We start from the raw sequence: 18,063 nt of genomic DNA on the forward strand, positions 1-18,063 counted from the left end.
ACTGGGGGCAGGAAACATTTGGAGGCCTCTTCATTCACATGTCTAGCCATTGATACTGACTCCTCTCAGGACTCTCAGTTGGGGCTGTCACCTAGACACCTATATATGGCCTGTGTTGCCCGGGCTGCCTCACAGCATGGCAGCCCGGGACATCTTACCTGGTACTCAGGGTCCTAAAGGCAAGTGTCCCATGAGAACCAGATGGAAACTCTATCACCTTTGATAACTTAGCTTCAGAAGTCACATGGCATCGCTTCCACCATAGTCATAAGCCCATCCGCTTTCAAGGGCACAGACATAGATCCCACCTCTTGATAGAAGTGTCTAGTCACATTTAAGAATATGTGGGATGAAAGATATTGCTGAAATCATTACAATGTGCTAGAGTATTTCTCTCTGACATTTCTTTTTCCTGTTGACTTTATAGATTCTTTTCTTTCATCTTATATCATAACTAGGCATTTATTATTATGAATGTTACTGATTTCTATATATTACTTCTATACCATACAGTTTTTTAAAATGTTTATTTATTTTGAGAGAGAGAGAGAGAGCATGTGTGAGCAGGGGAGGGGCAGAGAAAGAGGGAGAGAGAACAACTCAAGCACTCTCTGTGCTGCTGCACACAGCCCAGCCTGACACGGGGCTCAATCCCAAGGCGCTGAGATCATGACCTGAACCGAGAACAAGAGTCAGATGCTTAACCAACTGAGCCACCCAGGCACCCCTATACCCTACAACCTTATTTAATTCCATCACTTTTTTTTTTATGTTTGATTCTCTTCCATTACCAGTTACACAATTAGATACTTAGCAAATAGAGTTTTACCTCTTTCATTACAAGTTTTGAGATTTTTGTTTTTTACTCTAACTTTTCCTTGGCATAATTTTGTTGGTTTTGACTCTCCCAGTATAACGTGAAATATCATGGTGACAGTGGACATTCTTGAGATTTTTCTGACTACAGCAGAAATGTCATGTTTCCATTAATTAAAATGGTGCAATTGAAAAGAGAATATATCCCCCATAGGCTTCACTTTTTTAAAGTTGCACTATGATGATCTATAGATAATCATTACTATTATATTTTCGTTGTGAATTTCAATCTTAACTATTATATAGTGTCTCTCTCACTTTTGCTCCAGCTCTTTCTCTTCCCTTCCCTTCTCTTTCTTCTTCTTCCAAATGCTTTTTGGTCTAATTTCTTCCTGATCTGATAGTAAAGTTACCAATCTTGATTTTCCTTTATGGCTCATATTTTTTTCCTTAAACATCTTGTAGGTGTTTTTCCACTGTCTTCTGACATTAAAAGTTACTGTGAGAGAAGTTTGATATTGTCTAAGCCTATTCAGGCTGCTGTAACAAAATCCCAGAGACTGGATAGCTTATAATCAACAGAAATTGATTTCTCACAGCTCTTGAGACTGGAAATTTAAGAACACGGTATCAGTGTATAGTTGGTTAAGTGCCCTATTCTGGGCCATAGACTTCCTTGTTGTATCCTCATGGGGACGGGGCTAGGGATCTCTCAGGAGCTACTTTGATAAGGGCAATAATCCCATTTATGGGGGTTCCACCCTCATGACCTAATTATTTCCCTAAGTTCTCACCTTTTAATACCATCATATTGGGCATTAGGATTTAACATATGAATTTGGGGGGTGGGTGGGAAACAAACATTCAACCCATAACAGTTACTAATCTTATTCCCCCATGCCCTTATAAGGATATTGATGTTTTTGCCTATCCAGTGAATTTTTTCTTTATTCTTAAAGCCCAATAATTTTATTAAGATATGTCTTGGGACAAATTTGTCTTGGTACACAGGTTCAATGTATAGATTTACTTCTTCTTTTAGTTCAAATAATTTTTAAATGATATCTTTAAATTTTAATTCTCTAATTGTTTTTCTTCCTTGGAATCTTCAATTGCACATGTACTACATTTTCTTTACTTGTTTTCTATATCCATAATTTAATATTTATTTGTTTCCACCTCTTTATTTGTTTCCTTTTCTTTCTTCTCTTTGTCAGACCCTTTGTGTAGTTTCCATGTCATCATTCTTTTCCAGTTATAAAATAATTTTTTCCTTTTTACCCCTGAGTTATGTCAATTCTTTTTTTTACCTTTGATGGCTTTCTGGCCATCACTTCTTACTGTCCGACTCTATTATCCTAGAACTCTTATATTTCTGCTTTGTGATCTTCCTTCATAGCTGCAAATAATCTGTTATTTTCAAAACTTTTATTTATTGAAATATTGGGTTGAAGTTGTTATCTGCTATATTGTAAAATAATTTTAGTGAGTGTTCCTTTCTGTTGGAAAGTTTCTCACATTATTTTTTCTAACATCATTTTAATTTTTTGTGCATATCTTTACCCTTTTGTTTTTTGGGTTCTCATATAAATGAGAACAATATGTTCCTAGATGTGAGTATGAGGTAGTGTAGAGTGAATAGGAATAGCTTCCCTGATTCACAACTCAAACCAGAATAGTATAGGCATTGATATGGTGTGGAAACCAACCAATTTAAAATAGACATCTCAGCCAACGATTATAGGCTTAGAGAAAAAAAAAAAAAATCAGGAATCAGTTTCTGTTGGAAATCAGCCCTGGGCTCAAAAATCTTTTGTTATACTGTGGCACTTCTATGTAGGACCTTCCTTTGCCTCTTAGAACCTAACTTGGCTCTGGAGAACTTCCTCATCCAGTCGTGTGTCTCCTCCGCGTATTCTATTGGCTGTCGCTACTACCCAGGGGCACATGTCTTATTTCCCAACGTGATCCACTTACTTTCAGAAAATTGATTTTTCCCGACATTCTCTAAATATATCCTCCGCATTTGTCTGGGCAAATTTTTAAGTCTTCCTTCTACCCTCACTTGCTCATGGCCAACTGTCTTTCAGTACTGTTCCTGGCACTTTTGCCCACCATTTGGGACCCGCCCCTTTTGGAGAGTAGATTCTTATTTTGCTTTTCGTTTCTGTGATCGGCCTCTGCAGTCAGCACTCCTGGCATGGCTCCTCGGGGGGCCTTCCTGCCGGGTTCTGCTGGTGTCAGTTGCTTTTGGCAGCATGTACACATAGTTTGAAGTTTGTGGGTTTTCTTTGTCTCCTATTTTAAGTGAAAATGGAGTTTGTGATTTTTTTTTTTTTTGGTTCTTTTCTTTTCATTGTCTTGTTGCTCTATTTCTAGCAGAAGCAGACAGATTCAGAATTAAGCAGCCATCATGCTCTTCCAGAAATCATTCATATAATTATTTTGTCATAGTGAAGTATGTTCTCACTTAGGTCAGGTAAATAAAGAATGGACTTTTCTTGTGGGTATGTGAGACTCTCTATTTTTTTTTTTTTATTATTATTTTTTATTTATTTATTTATTTATTTTAACGTTTATTTATTTTTGCGACAGAGAGAGACAGAGCATGAACGGGGGAGGGGCAGAGAGAGAGGGAGACACAGAATCGGAAACAGGCTCCAGGCTCTGAGCCATCAGCCCAGAGCCCGACGCGGGGCTCGAACTCATGGACCGCGAGATCGTGACCTGGCTGAAGTCGGACGCTTAACCGACTGCGCCACCCAGGCGCCCCTGTGAGACTCTCTAAAAGATGGATCCCTGAGCAAAATATATTCCCCACCGGTGAGTTTTCAAGATGTGCTCTGGACCTAACGGAGAGAGGGCAACTCGATAAGCTTGTTAGATAAGCAAATCTATGCATTCAGTCTGTCACTCTCTGAGAAATGAAACTGGGTAGAGGAAAAAGAATCAGATTTACATGTTACAAAATGCTGTTCTTTATTTTAATCGACAGAATTGGATTAGACTCCAGCATCAGCATGCATTTCCCATTGTTTTCTTTTTATATTAACTACAGGAGACTCATTAGAATTTCATGGATGTAATTGTTTCTGGGTTACATCCTCAATTAATGACTATAATTGAAAGATCGGATAGGACTGGCATGACGTGACTGTAATTTAAGTGTAAGATGTCTGGGCCTCTATTTACAATGCATTTGTTATTTTTTCTTCTACTGTGGAGGAGTATTTACGAGAGGCAGAAATAAATGCATTTCCAACAGCAATGTCTCAATCAAAACAATGTGCATATTGTGTGCTGGGTGTTGTTTTTCCGGGCTGTTCTGTGACTGCGCAGCCCTCAGCAGGATACATGTGCATAAAAAGAGCTTGTGTTCAGATCTTCTGGGAGGACTTGGGGCAGGAGAACATGCCTCAACAAAGGGGAGGTGGACCAGAAGGCTATCTCTGTCCTTCTCTATGGGATGTGTTGTAACAACTGTTCAGAACCCAGCACCTCAGCCTGCATATGCCAAGGATTCCCTAATTAGTTTTAGCTTATGTCATGGGGAAAGAAAAGAAGCCCCTACCCCCATCTCCTAATTATGACTCTTCTGCTTCCCTCTTCTTATATTTTCCCTAAAAGTAGATATTAACCTTATTAGCTTTTTGAGCAGTACATCACTGATTATCTACACACAGGCTTTGAGAGCAGCTGCAAGGGGCAGCTGAACAATTATCTGGGGTTAGCCAGATTTGCTCCAGACTCTGGGATCAGAGAAGCCTGTAGACTGGAGCTCTTGAGTTCAGAGATGTCTGCTATTTCTCCATCCAAGGTCAGATGTGGACTGTGTAGCTCATTATGTCTCTTTTTCAGTAGTAATGACCTTTCTTTCTCTTGTGGGTCTATTGATCTGGAAGGATGGCAAAGACAGGCGCAGGATGGATGGTGTGATAGACGAGCTTGAGAAGCCAAGATGTGTGGCTGGACTAACCCAGCACAGAAAGAAAAAGAAAAGTGATACAATTCACAGGCAGGAATAGAGTTAGGAGTCAGAACCAGTGGGAAGGGAGGGGCTGCTGGTTCAGAGGTGACTTCATAATAATGACTTGACAACCTGGTACCTCTTTTTGTAGTTTTCATGCTGAGACTGTGAACCGAGAAGTATTTCTTAATATATTGCCTCTGCTTCAGAAACACGAGGGTGCTTGCTAGAATGCAGATTATCAGACCTTATCCAGACCTGTAGGAATCACAATTTCTGGGCATGGTCCCAGGAAGCTGCACTTATTCTGATAGACACTGGCGTTTGAGAATGACTAGGGAGGAGGGATGGAAAGTAGAAGAAATGGAATAGTAGTGGCCAGCCAAGGAAGGAAGCTAGGAGAGAGTAGACTGAAGTCAGGCTCACAGATAAGGGACTGTGAACCAGAGTAACAAAGTATCTTTCTGTAAGTTATGCATCTAATAAGTGACAGAGCCATTATATGTATACTTCTAAGTCTAAGCCTCTTTGTACGAAGCTTAAGTCAATAGAGATAGGAAAGTGCTAGAATTTGAATGGTAGGTTACAGGAAGAAAGCAACGTGGCTTGGGATCCAGGCTTTGAATTTGTTATATATTGAGATATGAACATTTTTCAGGAATATGATATGGAAGGGAAAATAATGTTCCATTTTCTTTAACCTTATATTCTAAACTCATTAGATTTGCCTGCTTCATGAATATTTTTGTACATGGTTGCATATAAACTATAAAATTATACCTGCAACTTTTTTGGTTGAATTGATATATATATATTTTAAATTTAGCATGGTTCTAACTCATAATTTTGATATATTGATTAAGACACACTAGCACACCTTAGCTAATACTCAACTAATAATTTCTTAAGAAATCCATCTGTATGCTACTTAAAATCATCTTGCCAGTGGTACTGTATATACTGAACTTTTGATATAGTGCTCTCATCAATTTTCTCTTCTTCTCAAGACTGATGCCTCTTTACATTGACTCTCTTGTGCCCCATTGTCCAGGACCTATTTCCATGATCTCAGACCATCATTTTACTGTATTGGCTTGTTCAGCATTGCTTTCAGGTTAAGTTTATTTCTCTTGTGAGAGAGAGAGAGAGAGAGACAGAACATTTGAGCAGGGGAGGGGCAGAGAGACAGGTGAGAGATAGAGAATCTCAAGCAGGCTCCACACGGTCAGCATGGAGCCCAGTGTGGGGCTCAGACTCCAGAGCCTTGAGATCATGACCTGAGCCAAAACCAAGAGTCAGACGCTTGACCGACTGAGTCACCTAGGCGCCCCCAGCATTGCTTTCATAGTGGTGCAGGCTGGCTTGCCTTCTCTCTTTGGTATCTCCCCTTGTCCTTTTCTTCTGAATTTTGCTCCTGAGCTTCTCCTCCAACCTTCATTTCTTTTTCTTTCTTTTCTTTCAGTGCAGAGCCTGATGGGGCTTGATCTCACAACCGCAAGGTCATGACCTGAGCCAAAATCAAGAGTCTGATGCTTAACCAACTGAGCCACCCAGGTGCCCCTTCCAACACTCATTCCTAACTGAATTTTGCTCATGGACTTTGGATATCTTGTCTTTAGTGGTCCCAACAGGCTCCCCTCTCTCTTCACCTACCAAATGTGACTACTTTATGAATGATAATGTCCCTTATTGACATGGTGTTAGTAAAATGTTTGATTGATGAATCAATTCATAAATGGTTTCAGACCACCAAATAAAATTTTAAGTGGCTTTTAAGTATCCAAATGACAGGTATTAAGAAATGAACACATAAATATGATGCTTATTTATTTTATGGAGAAAATAAAACCGTGAAGTGTTAGAGGGAGAGAGACAAGAAGGTTCTTACTCTCTCTGTACAATGGATAGGGATGATCTCCCTGAGAGAGGGTGACTTGAATAATGAGAAGCAGCCAACAGTCAGATGGTCTCATTTCAACGTATGTATATAAGGGAGAAGTATACAAATGATTCTGGGATGGGGTTGAACTTGAAGCCCTGGGGGGATAGAAATAAAGCTCATGAAGAGGATAGTAGTAGCAGGAGAGATTAGAGAGGTAGGCAAGAGGAAGAGTCTGCTGGCTCTCATAGATTGCAGCAAGGACTATGAAGCATATCCTAAATGCAGTGGAAGCTACCGGAGGTGGTTCCAAAGGCAGGACCCTGATCTAGCCTCCCCATCCAGGTTCTGGGGAGAAAAAAACTGTCTCTCCCCTTACTTGATGGGCACTCATTTGCCTTTGTGTGTCCACCAGTTTTCCTAGCTCATCTTGCTCCTTTTTGACTCTAGCTTCCTACTATAAAGAAAATACAGTTAATTTTAATTCCATGTTTCTCAAACTTATTTGACCACAAACTTTTCCATGAAATTTAGCATGCCTCCCCCCAACCTTCTTTGGGGAGGCATTCTAGACATATAAGCTACCTGGGTCTTTTTAACAATTGTAAAATAGATATAGTCATTTTCTGTTGATTAGCTTTTTATTAGGCTTTTCCAGAGAAACAGAACATCTGTCTGTCTGTCTGTCTATCTATCTGTCTATCTATCTATCAATCATCTGTCTATCAAAAGAGATCTTTTTTAAGGAATTGGCTCAGGCTATTATGGAAGCTCACAAGTCTGAAATCTGTAGGCTGGTCTGTGAGGCTGGAGACCTACAGAGTAGCCAGTGCTGCAGTTCAAGTCCAAACGTCATCTGCTGCAAAATTCCCTTTTGCTCTGGGGAAGTCAGTCATTTGTTCCATTCAGATCTTCAACTGATTGTCCCACCCACATTAGGAACAGCAGTGTACTTTACTCGAAGTCCACTGGTTTAGGGGCTCCTGGGTGGCTCAGTCAGTTAAGCAACTGACTCTTAATTTCAGCTCAGGTCATGATCTCACAGTTCATGAATTTGAGACCCTACGTGGGATTCTCTTTCTCTCTCTCACTGTTTCCTCTCTGCTTTTGCTCTCTCTCTCTCTCAAAATAAATAAAGAAACTTAAAAAAATTTTTTTTTAAGGTCCACTGGTTTAAATGTTAATCTCCTCCAAAACATCCTTATAGAAACATGCAGATTAGCATTTGACTACATATCAGGGTACCACGGACCAGCCAAGCTGACATATAAAATTAACTATCATATTTTTCTTATAAGACAAAGGAAGAAAAGCAGTTTCTCCATTTTAAGAAATAGTTCTGTATTTCATCACAGATGGATTTGGACGTATGCACTTTTGTGCTGCCAGTAAATCAGTAACCATGGAATTAACAATCTCCTTCCAATAATGGTCATGTTTATCAAATGCATTCCTGAAATAAGTGTTAAAAATGTAGTAATCAGACTATAAGAGTTAAGTGAAGAAGAATAGGTCGAGGGTAAGAACACAGACTAGGTTAGGATAAAAATAAGGCAAGAAAAAGATTGATAAGTTTTCCTGATGAAATTCCCTAGTAAAAGAGAGTAGAGACAGCTAGGAGTACCCTAAGCTTTGTTGCTGCAGGATGGGATGATTTTTTTTTTTTTTTTTAAGAGAGAAGCTTTAATTGATCAGCACTTCATGCAAATGAATAATGTAGGTGAACCTTATCAGCATGCTGGAAGCTTACAATTATTCAAATTACACAAAGCCATCAAATATGTGGAAATCAAAACAACAGAAAGAGCCATTAATTCCTGTTCTGTCCCCCAGCATTCTAGGGTTTTACCCATATTCGTGATGGAAAGACACTTCAACCTTGAAATTAAACAGAGAACACGGTGTGGTAATTTAGTCACACATTCACCATTTAATTGTTTTAAAGGTGATCCAGGCAGATGTACAACAGTGAAGTATGCACATTTTTAGTGTGCAGTCCAATTCTATTCGTGTCTTGCATGATGGATTTGGAATTTCAGATCATTCTAGTTAATAGAAAATGTGTTAATTAAGATTGGTTTAGTAGTGGTGGTTTTGGAGGATTAAAAAAAATGTTTCCTTCGAGCACCACATTTCCATTCTGAGAAGCCAGAGTGCTTGGAAAGTGAATATATTGGATATGAACTATCTCCTGAACAAATCATCCTTCACAAACTGGAATTCTGTATTTTCTGACTTAGAAGCCATCTATCAGTCCTCAAAGGACTGTTTCCCTTCCTCACTCCCAGACCTCCCCTGTCGCTGCATGCACCTGCGACACCAGTAGCTTAGGGCAGTGGCTGACAGCGAGAGTCCTGGACCATCACTGGGTAGAGAAGCCCTGTAGAATGTGGGCTCTTTGTGGAGATGGAAGGGAAAGTCACACCAAAGGGTCCATCCACTTGTTCTCACTGAGCCAAATACCAACTGTAATGTGGCCAGAAGGACTACCTCCTATGTGCCTTAAAAATGCTTCATTTAGGGGCGCCTGGGTGGCGCAGTCGGTTAAGCGTCCGACTTTAGCCAGGTCACGATCTCGCGGTCCGTGAGTTCGAGCCCCGCGTCGGGCTCTGGGCTGATGGCTCAGAGCCTGGAGCCTGTTTCCGATTCTGTGTCTCCCTCTCTCTCTGCCCCTCCCCCGTTCATGCTCTGTCTCTCTCTGTCCCAAAAATAAATAAACGTTGAAAAAAAAAAAATAAAAAAAAAATGCTTCATTTAAAGATGTCAGGAAATAGCCTAGTGGTAAATAATGTCTCACACACAAAAAGTATGAGGCTAAGGAGATCTGATGGTCTAGAAAATCCCCTGCCACTAGCAAGCTGTATGATCTAGGAAAAGTTATCAATTTTTCTGTGCCTACATTCTTTCATCTGTGAAATGGACACAACTATAATGTATTGAGGTTTTATTATGTACTATGCACTTTTCATACTTAATCTCTCTCAATGTTCACAACAACATTATGAAGTAGACAGCATTAGACCCCCTCTCATTCTTTTGCTGAAGGGATAAGCTGATGCTTAGAGATATTGAGTACTGCCCAGCATCACACAAGTATGGCAGCAGGATTTGAAGGCAAATTTTCCACAATCCTTGACTTTAATTACAGAGCCGATTTCGTGTATGCTAGTTAGTGCCTACTTCATTGGGTTGATCCTTGGAAAAATTTATGTAATACATGTAAAACACATAGTACAAATATCTGAAAGTAAATGTTAGCTTTAGCACCTGGATATAGTAAGGGCAACAACAAAGTCTTTGTAGGTAATTTCTTCATTAGTCCCCTTCCAATATTCCCCTCACCCCTCTTCAGTGCTAATGAATCCATTTAACAGGTATCTCTCCACGTGATTGAAACCTTTTCGTTGTTTGCTAATTATTTTGTGAATGTATATGTTGTCTCTACAGTTTGAGTTGTTTTATGCAGGGAGAGCCAAGGACCAACAGGTTTTTGCTTAGAAAATCAGCATGGATTCTTAGTTCTTCCACTGGACTTTAAGGGGGGAAAAAAAAACAACTCAGAAGTTCAGCTTTCTCATTTCTGAAAAGGGAATAATGACACTTATTCTTCACCTCTGTCAGCACTAGAACAAAATTCAAATGAAAGCAGGCATATGAAAGGCTTTATAAACATCAATGTGCCATAGAAATGTAAAGGTAGTATTAGCGAGGGTTATGACATCTTCTGCTTTCTTTCCATTCATCCATTTTTATGTGTCTATCAACATAAAAAGCAATAATTTTTGACTTGCAAATTTTACCTTTAGCCTCAACTGTTGAATGACACAATGAAAGGAGGATGCATTCACATTTTGTTTTTATGTGAATAAATTATGGGCAACTGCTTTTCCCTTTTATTCCCTCCCCCACCTCATGACAAATGAGCTCATCTTATTCATATTTAGACCAATGTTTCAAATTTCTCTCTGGAAAGTATTTAGGCTCTAAAAGTCCATGTGAGCTAATTAATTTCTATGAGGTTGATTGGTTTGCTTCAGATGGTGTTATAAGTTGGGTTCTTCCTGAAGAAGACTGAGATAATGATTTGAGTATAAGAAGGCTACAGCGAGTGCTCTTGAGTTCAACATCTCTGGAGGAAGAGATGGAAATAGGATTGGGCAGAGGGAAAAGGTCACCTTAATCTGACTCAGGAAAGTTCTTGGCTGATCCCATGGGGAGCTCAATTCTGATCCTTCAGAATTGTCCTGACTTGGGGAGAAGAGAATGCATCTTACTACCCCGACAACAGCCAATTTTGGATCTACACTGCCCCAGTAAGAGGGCATGGCTTTAGGTGAGTTAGCTCTTAAGACAAGAGCAAGTTCCGGAATGGACTGATAACCAGAGGCACTGGCAGCCAATGAGGAATTGTGCCCTCAGTTCTGAAAGGGGCTCCGGGCAGTGTGCCACAGTATCCACCACACGTGGCAATGCATCTGCTTTACCAGATCTGTATATGAATCTCATCTACATCTTCCTGGGGAGCAATCCTGCAAACTCAGGCAAGTCATTACCTCATGAGTATTTCTTTCTTTCTTTTTTTTTCTTTTAATTTTTTTAAATCGTTACTTATCTTAGAGAGAGAGAGAGCGTGAGCAGGCGAGGAACGAAGAGAGAAGGAGACACAGAATCCGAAGCAGGCTCCAGGCTCTGAGCTGTCGGCACAGAGCCCGACGCGGGGCTCAAACCCACAAAGTGTGAGATCATGACCTGAGCTGAAGTCAGAGGCTCAACCTACTGAGCCACCCAGGCGCCCCCCTCATGAGTATTTCTGTCTACGTTTAGAAAGAAAGAACTCATTGTGTTGAACCTTCTATTAGGCTGAAATCTGACTCCAGATTCCTTAATCTTCAAAGAAATGATTCTGAGGGAATGCTGCTGAAGAGCTCAACCTGGCATTGGAACAGAGAGAACAGTACAATACTTGGGACTCAAGTAATCTTTGCTGGAGGAATAAATTGCTGAGTGATGAGCAGAATTTATGTAGCTCACGGCTATAGCACCAGTCTTTACGTACTGTTACAGTTTCCAGCCCCTGAGGAAGAATAAGGGCTAATATTTTTTGAATATTCACTATATACTGGACACTGTTTTGAGGGAATTACATATGTTAACTATATTAGTATCATAACACTATAGGAGGGCGTTATAAACCACATTTTATAAATGAGAAAACAGGCTCAGGGAGGTTAAAATGTACACCTGCAGTTACATGTCTAGTAAATAATGAAAACTGGAACATTTCCTTACATTTCATAATGGAATGATAGTAAATTTGCACCTCACATTTTAATTCTTACTCATCTTCTCAACCTTTCCTTTTTCTTTTTGCCATATATATTAATTTCCTATGGCTGCCCTAACAAAGTATCACAGACTGCATGGCTTAAAACAACAGAAATCTATTCTCTCATTCTTCTGGAGGCCAGGAGTGAAAATTCAAGGTGGTGGCAAGATTGGTTCCTTCTGGAGATCTCTGAGGAAGAGTCTGTTCCATGCCTTTTTCTTAGCTACTGGTGTTACCAGCAATCCTTGGCTTGCACGTACACCACTCCAATCTCTGCCTCTATTTTCACATGGCATTGTTCCTTTTGTTCATGTCTGTCTCTGTATCTCTTCTGTTTTTATAAGGACACAAGGGTTAGGGGCCAACTTAATAGACAATGACCTCATATGAACTTGATTACATCAGCAAAGACATTGTTTCCAAGTAAGATCACATTCACAGGTACCAGGTTTTAGGAATTCAACATATCCTTTTGGGGGGCATGATTCAACCCTTAGCACCACATAATTGTCAAGCAGATTTTTCTCAGGGAAAACACTAATTCAATCAATGAATATTTCTTATGTATCTAAAATGCATATGGTGTGATGCTAGACAATGGAGGAAGAGTGGTTTAGAAGACAAACTCCCTACCACTCACTGAAAATACTTATTAATCACTGACTGTTTATCAGGCACAGGTCTAAGAACTGAGAATATAGTAATGAATGGGATAAAGTCTCTGTTCTCGAGTTTATCTTCAAGTGGGATAGACAATAAATACATTAACTGATATGATAGTTTCTTTTAAAAATTTTTTTAAATGCTGACTTATTTTTGAGAGACAGAGAGAGCACACACAAGTGGGAGAGGAGCAGAGAGAGAGAGGCAGACACAAATTCTGAAGCAGGCTCCAGGCTCTGAGCTGTCAGTGCAGAGTCTGACACGGGTCTTGAACCCATGAACCATGAGATCGTGACCTGAGGCGAAGTCAGACGCTTAATGAACTGAGCCACCCAGGTACCTCTGGATGTGAAAGTTTCTGATACTAAAATGTGCTATGAAACAGACAAAGTAGGGAAATACGAGATTGAGCGACTGGGGCAAGGTGGACACCTTTATCTAAAGAGTCATGGAAGATCTTCCTGGGAGGGTGAAATTTGAGTTGAGACCCAAGTGACTAGAAGCAGGTAGCCATGCAGAGACCTGGGAACAGAGCATCCAAGCAGAAAGGCATCCAAAGGCAAAGACCCTGGTCAGGGATAAATATAGAATGTTCAAGAAATAGAATGGAAGATATTCTCCCTAAAGTGTACAACCTAAGGGAAAGTAGAAAGAAATAAGTGGGTAAACGGGTTGGCTTTTATCATCCTTTCCACTGGAAGTTATTTGAAGGGGTTATTAAGGACAGTGATTTGAATATAAGTTTTAGAAACATCCCCCTGGCTACACTCAGTAGGGTAGACTGTAGTGGGATAAGAGCAGAATCAGGAAGACCACTTTGGTGACTATTGTATATGAATCCAGACAAAAGATGATGAGACCCTGTGGTAAGATTGTAGTATCGAAATTGGTGAGAGGGAGTTGGGACAGAGATGTATATTTAGCAGTAGAGAGGATGGAACCTTGTCATCAATTGGATGTAGGGTTTGAATAAAAAAGAACTTGAGTAAGACACCTCTCCATCAAAGAGCTTAAGTATAATGGGAGGTGGCCCAGAAATGGGCAATTTTAATTTATTGTGACATGTGCTACAATGGGAATAAACCCAGAGGGAATTCCCAGAACCGTTTAGGAAAACTTGAGGGAGGCTAGAGTTCCCTCAAGAATAAAGGGAAGCCTGGATCTTTAGCCAACCAAAGTTCTCTCAAAATGTATAACGGGCTTTCCCAGAGATGGAACTTGCATGGCTTCATAAGACCCTAAATCACATTTTCCTATAAAGTATCATCTGTATCAGTATAGAACAAAACTATCAGAAGCATAGCCTTTATAATTACAATTGCTCTGTATTAATCACATTAAGGAAGAAGCATACTATTTCCAAACCAGGCACAAAACTTCCTATAATATCTAAGTGGATTGTAACTTTATGCGTGCACTGTCTCACGTTTGCCTCATTTTATTTTTCTAATATTAGAAATTTAGGTTGACCTTGATTTAGGGTTTTGGCTTATCTTGCTGTTCATCAAGGCTTCTGACCACTCATTTGTGCATTGTTCCTCCTGAGGGTCTTCCCTTCTATAGTATCTTCCCCAGTACTGACCGTCCCACTGATATACTATTGGAGCTCTCTTTATTTCACTCCATCTGCATGGTAACATACATTTTGTTAGTCTCTGATTTAGGGGGTGGTTTCTGCAATATATCTGCATGAAAATATGTTAAGTCTTCAAACAAGCCATGACCTCTTGGAACGCTGCCTGAAATACAAATTTTATAACCATTTGGGAGAGTGAGTTAACTTTACCATTCATCTGCCTAGTCATAGATTAGGGAGCAAGACATAAAATCAATGTTTTCATAATCAAGTGTGCTTTTCTATAAACATAAAACTTCTAAATAAAATATTCAGTATAAATATTGATTAAAGTAAGCTATAAAGGAAAGGTCTAGAAAAAAAGATAAAATGGAGCAAGATTTAAGCAATTACAGTTGGAGAGGCACAGATTTTACTTTACTCTCAAACACGTACATGTCTATATATGCATATATATACACATATATGTATGCATTATGTATGTGCATATATATATATATATTTATATTTATATAATTCAACTTCTGATATTCTCTCAGAATTAATTTCCACATCCTGAATTCTCCTCTTTAAATTCATAAATCTTTCAGTGCTGTGCTGGGGGCTAGTGGTATTTGAAAGCTTAATGCATATGTACTTTGGGCAGGCTTTGATATAGATACCTCTTAATTGAGTAAAGAGTAAGTTAGCTTTTTTACTATCTCAGTTCTTTCATTAAGCCATTCAACTGACTACGCAAGGCCACCCTGTTTTCATTTGGTAAAGGGAACAAAACCAAATCACTTTGTGTCACTTTCTCTTAAAGTGCATTGAGAAAAGGTAACTATTATGTATCAATTCTCCTTTCTTCAGCTTTTCTATGCCATGTTTAAACCACTGCCCCTTAATTTTCAAAGATATTGAACTCTGCTGCCATGGATGTTGTAACACATCTGAAGCAAATCATACTGCTACTATTTTAAGTGAAACCAGGGAATGGCTTGTCCCAAAGCAGTAGCTAGTTTTCCCAGTGGAGATAATTATTCCTTTCAGTACAGTTCAGAATAAAAATCAAGATCATCAGTTTAGTGTATAAATAGAAATATACTCTAGATTGCCCTGTCTTGGTGAGTACATGGAGGAAAAAAAAGAGCAAGCAAAGTCAAGTGAAAAGAAATTCTAGGTATCTTTTTAAGAGAACGTGAAAAAAAAAAATCTGAAAGCCTACTCTGAAACCTTAGAGTTCCTAAAAGTGAAAGAAATTTCACAGAAGTATGTATAGAAATTCTTAAAAAATCTGAGTACTAAAGATTTACTTCAGTAAAACAGCTGCTGACCTGTAGTATCTTGGACGTGAAGTAAGCAATCAGAATAACAAGACTTTCCTAGAATATCAGATTCCAACATTAGCGCATAATCAAAACCAAATGCAGGCATCAGGTCTCAAGCCCCACACTTTCCCTGAAAAGCAAAAGATGGGAGCTGGAAGGATGACAATATGGTAGCATGGGGAGGTCATCTAAAAAATGGTAACTAATTAAGCAACCACATTAAAAATAAATTGTGTGGGGCGCCTGGGTGGCGCAGTCGGTTAAGCGTCCGACTTCAGCCAGGTCACGATCTCGCCGTCCATGAGTTCGAGCCCCGCATCGGGCTTTGGGCTGATGGCTCGGAGCCTGGAGCCTGTTTCCGATTCTGTGTCTCCCTCTCTCTCTGCCCCTCCCCCGTTCATGCTCTGTCTCTCTCTGTCCCAAAAATAAAATAAATAAACGTTGAAAAAAAATAAAAATAAAAATAAATTGTGTTGTCTTGTCACTGTGTACTTTCCTGTTAATATGAGCTCCTAGAAATTCTATCATTCCTAATCTCTTTGTGCAGGTGCTGATGCTTGATGCTTTTTGATAGCAAATGAGAGAAAACCAAGAAAAAACGCTCATTGTGCATTAAGTCATCTGGTAAGTCCTTTGAGAAGAACGCCATTTGAGAAGTGCTGATTTGCCTATCGCTATCCTCTCTAGCACGCTATGTATTAACTGGAGAGTAGTACATAAAAGAAAACATCAGTATTCCAAGTATAAGTTTCATATTCATGGCAATAATGAGGATTAACATACTGTTTTTTATATAAATATATGTTTTAGAAAATAGATCTATATATGTATCATTAGTGTAAAATGGCATCATTTAGAAATTTGGGGAAAAAAGAGCAATTTTATCTTAATTAAAACATTTTTCTGAAGGGATTCACTTTCACATAATTCACTTTCACTTTCAGAACTCTGTTCCTGAGTGCTGGGTGACATTATGTTTTAAATAATAATTAGACACAAATGTAATCATTATAACTATTTCATGGGAAAATTTATTGCAGGTTGCATATAGAATCAGTTCCCTCTGTTGTAGTTTTTATTTTTCCTTTGGAATTACTCTGACCTAAAACATTATAAATCACAACTGAGGGGCATAATTAAAGTTGTGCTGTTTTCTGATGTTTGAGGGCATTAACTATCACTGTTTTATTTTTTATTTTTTTGTAATTTGCTCTTATCTTAGTGCTTAGGTAGCTTAGTCTATCCATATGACTAGGCAGCAGTGTGCATCTCCTCATATGTCCTAGAATGCTCATAGAAAAGGTGAGAAGTACCTCATCAGAATGATACTCAGGGATAAAGAGGTATTAGGTAAAATGTGGAGTAATTAAGAAAGAGTCATGTCTTCTGCAAGTCATGTGAGTGAAAAAAAGAGCTTTTACTTTTTAATATTGTAAAAGAGAATTTCTTCCTTATATTGGCCTATACCATCCATCAATAAATGTGTGCATTCATTGAACTCTATGTGGGCTTTTATTTTCTGATTCAAGAAAATAAAAGCTATTTTGTTGGAATAGAGAGGGACATAAATGGAGGACCATGGCATAGATTTTTGTCCTTAAGACTTTATTATTGTTTTTGATCACTTCGTGTTGGAGAAGCTATTTTGATGAGAGGCTTTGGAAATCTGTGTATATAGCACATTCTGTTTGGGGGCCCAGAAGACAAAAAATAGCAAACAAATAGGAGAAGTCAGTTCTTATCTCCCTGTCCTGAAAACCCACATTGCAGCTTTGACAACATTCAGAGGCAGCCTTCTTGTTGCAAATGTTATCAAGGTAGCAGCAACAAATAGTCTCTTTAAATGATTTGTTAGGCATCACTCTTCAAAAGCAAGATACAGAGCAAAAATAGAATGTGATGGGCACCACATGTACGCTGGAGCTGATAGATTGGCTTGAGTTGTAAACACACTTGTAGCATTCCTTGGGGGATGTCCTAGAAAACATGTGGGGATCATAAAGAGCCTGGTGGTTCTACATGCATGAGAGCAGTTATAGGAATATTGGTTTATCAATTTCATTGTAGTTTTTTTTGTATTTATCAAGATATGGCCTAATATTTAGGATTACACATTTTAGCCTATTTTAGTTTTAATCTCAAGGTCCTAGACATAGTCAGAATGAAGCCTAGATCTCAAAATATTGTGTTAGGAAACTTTGTGGTAGCTGTCTGGGTGATGTGCCAATATAAAGGTTTGTTTCTCACTCAGGGGAAGTCTGCTGCAGATCAGATGTCTTCCGTTCTGAGTTATGCCATGTGGAAGCCATGGCTTCCATGTTCACTGGAACAGAGGAAAGAAGGGAAGGATAGAGGAGGTACCTCACTCTTGTTACCAAAATCTGTAGTCAGGGTTCTCTAGAGAAAAAGAATTACTAGAATACAGATTGATTTATCTATATGTCTGTCTGTCTATCTATCTATCAATTTATTATGAGGAATTGGCTCTCTTGATTATGGAAACAGGCAAGTCCTGAGATCTGCAGG

General features: G+C 39.1%; 1 long non-coding RNA gene across 3 annotated transcripts in view; it reads left to right on the plus strand.

The window, feature by feature from the left end:
• Nucleotides 1-18,063, plus strand: part of LOC147578990 (uncharacterized) — a 435,699-nt gene that overhangs the window by 18,558 nt on the left and 399,078 nt on the right. For all 3 annotated transcript variants that reach the window (XR_015253441.1, XR_015253440.1, XR_015253442.1), the window contains exon 2: nt 16,085-16,161. This is a non-coding gene — a long non-coding RNA (uncharacterized LOC147578990). The remainder of the gene's footprint in view (nt 1-16,084; nt 16,162-18,063) is intronic.

This window comes from Puma concolor, chromosome B4, assembly GCF_028749965.1.
Source record: "Puma concolor isolate L17-30 chromosome B4, mPumCon1.1.hap2, whole genome shotgun sequence".
Lineage (NCBI taxonomy): Eukaryota > Metazoa > Chordata > Mammalia > Carnivora > Felidae > Puma > Puma concolor.